Source organism: Callithrix jacchus, chromosome 10, assembly GCF_049354715.1.
Source record: "Callithrix jacchus isolate 240 chromosome 10, calJac240_pri, whole genome shotgun sequence".
NCBI classification, from domain to species: domain Eukaryota; kingdom Metazoa; phylum Chordata; class Mammalia; order Primates; family Cebidae; genus Callithrix; species Callithrix jacchus.
The window spans coordinates 38,112,461-38,115,524 of NC_133511.1; the positions used below are offsets into that span (position 1 = coordinate 38,112,461).

At 42.2% G+C, this 3,064-nt stretch overlaps 1 pseudogene; it reads right to left on the minus strand.

Moving 5' to 3' along the window:
• Positions 1-717: 717 nt before the first annotated feature.
• LOC100395140 (putative monooxygenase p33MONOX pseudogene) lies at positions 718-1,628 on the minus strand (annotated as a pseudogene).
• Between the last annotated feature and the right edge of the window lie 1,436 nt (positions 1,629-3,064).

Here is a 3,064-nt window from a genome sequence, read left to right on the forward strand (position 1 = left end):
ATCAAATTGGAGTTAAAGTAATCTCACTTTAAAGCACAGGAAAGTTTTTGCCTAACTAATGTTTGTTCTGTGGCATAGAAAGAGAAGCATGCCTCTCCCGGTACTGGCCTAAGAGGCCCCACATGAAGAAATGGCTGCAGGAGAGTGATTTATTAGATCTACCAAAAAGCAGGGGGACTCAAGGTTCAGCCTAGAAAGAGGGGTCCTTGCCAAGTCTGGCTGTTACCAGTACCCAGGTTCCAAACAGATCTTGGGTTCCCTAAATGACAAGGCTGGAACACAGCAACAGCAGTCAAGAGAGTTAGAGTCATCTCAATGAGTCAGTGAGCACCTCTATGCCAGGATTTGTAAATGCTCACATGGATAGTGGTAAGGGAATCAAGAGCCTGGGTTTCAGAACAGCACAAACATTCTTTATTTATTAAGCAATGATTGAAATTCTTACCTAGAGTAAATGATGAAAAAAATAGGTAATGAGATCCCCCATACATCACTGCTGAGTTTATTTAGTCCAACTTTAAAGCAGTACAAAATGGCTTCTTGCTCACAACAAGGGCAAGGTTTGTATTAATGTTTCTTTAAAACCAATTATGTCTCCAGCACTAGCCTCAATTTAACAAGTTTTTAGAAATGTACCTTTCCTATGTCAGAGCCAATGTAAAGGGGATTTGGGTGCAAGAAACCCTCTTTACCAGGGTCCCTGGAATGGAAAGGGCTCTAGAAGCCAGTGGGAGTGAGCACATTCAAGGTATGAGGTTTGAGCTTATGGGTCTATGGTGGCTGTCTCTTCCATCACTAGGCTGTCCATCTTGGGTTGCTTCAAGTTTGCTGGGTCTTCAGCCAGTCAGTTGGCCTGGACATGGATCAGTTCCATTGGAGAAGGCTTCTGGACTTCTGGTAGGCCTGGGTGGCAAAACTTCCAGAATCATACTTCTAAAGGGATCTTGGTCCAAAGAGGGTCAACTTACCTGACAGGTTTCTGTCCTTATCCCCACTTCCATAATCTATGGTGCTAGGATTTGGCCCAGGGAGGGCTGAGGGTGGAAGAACCAGAAGTGAACTAGCCTCTGGGCTTCTGCTTAGGGGAAGAATGAGGAGTGGTGCTTGCGGTGACTGGGTTGATGCAGGCTTTGTCTCTTTTGTTATCTCTCCACTCTGCAGCTCCAGTTTGTGGAGTGCTTCTGGCACTGGAAGGTACTTGGTCTCCTTGGTGGTGAGGCCCCAGTGGGGTGTGTAGCCAACATCTCTCAGCCCTGCCTGTCATCAAAAATGCTGAATGCTTTCCTGGGTTTATTTTGTGATCAGATAATTCATGATGACATGGGTAGTTTTAGCCTTCACCACTGGGACCTTCTCCACACTGTCAGTGGCTGATGACAGGGTCATGGCAGGGGACGGTAGACTGACCTCATTTTCCTCCACCTTAGTGAGGTGCTGATATTATGCTCTGGAATCAGTGGCTTCTAGGGTACACTGCCCGTGTCTGATGGAGGAGGAGTTGTGGGTGCTGGGTTCTTGAGGGCATCTTTGTAGCTGGATGCTTGATGGTGTATCCTTGTGGGCAGGAATGTCTTGCCTAGAGTCCCATCAGCCTCAAGAACAGGGACTTCTGGTTGTCTTGAAGCCATTGAAAAACTGGGATCCAGGTGCTTTTTCTATATAGAATTCTGAGCTGAGTTCCTACCACCACAGTGAAATGATGTGATGGCTAAGCTGACAGACAGATGTCAATGAGAAACGTGGTCTAGCTGCTGCGAATTAGCAAAGCTTCCCAGGAAGAGTCCATTCAGAGGCTCTTTATCCTGCTTTAACGGGGCTGCCTGCAGTCTGGAATCTGGCACTAAAGAGATTCTCAGGGCCCTCGTCTCCTGAGAGGCTGTGGTGAAGTCTGGACCCAAGCCATGGTGACAGCAGCAGTGACACAGATCTCCAACCCCCACCAGACAACACTGCCCCAATATGATGTATTTTTAAAGGAAAAGATAATGGACAAAGATGATGTAGTTGTTGGAAGTAGTAGATAAGGGCGTTAAAGGAGTTGCATGAAGAAAAAGAAAATATTGATAGAAAATATCTAAAAGAACAGAAGACATAGTTTGCATAAATATAGAAATGAAGACTAGATATGCTTTACCTTATTCTTTATTACCTTATCCTTTGTGTATAAAAAAGTATCCAAAATTTTGGATGTAATATCTGAAATTAAAAAATTTATTTTGTTGTCTTAGCACAATCAAGATAACAGAGAACTTAAAATGGATCAATAGAAAATATCTAATATGAAGAAGAACAAGAAAAATAAGAATGAATAAACTAAACACATAACATACATGTATTTATTTGGAGTCTCAGAAAGAGACAAGAGAATGGGCCAGAAAAAGATATTTGAACATATAATTAGCAAAATTTTATCCAAATTTAATTAGGCACTAGTTTTCAGATTGAAGTAACTCTGTACTTGCTTTTGATCCATCAATTCCACTTGTAGGTATTCATCCTAGAAATACACCTTTGTATTTGTCTGTTCTTACACTGCTAACAAAGACATAATGAATAATGTATGAAGGAAAAAACTTTAATGGACTCACAGTTCCACATGTCTGGGAATCACAATCATAGTGAAAGGCAAAAGAGGAGCAAAGTCACATCTTGCATGGAGGCAGGCTAGAGGGAGCGTGTGCAGGGGAACTCCCCCTTTATAAAACCATCAGATCTTGTGATACTTATTCGCTATCATGAGAACAGCACAGGAAAGACCCTCGCCCATGATTCAGTTACCTCCAAACAGGTCCCTCCCATGACATCTGGGAATTAATGGGAGCTACAATTCAAGATAAGATTTGGGCAGGGACACAGCCAAACCATATTAACCTCCAATAATATGAAAACACACATACACAAGACTAGTCATTATAGCTTTATTAATAGTTAAAAATATTGGGTACAGTTTCAATATCCATGCATTGGACATTGTTTGAACAAATTATGATTAATTTTCACCAAGGGACAGCAAAATTTTCTTAAAAACCAGGGAGTAATTTTTGGCCCACGTAGTCTCCATTTC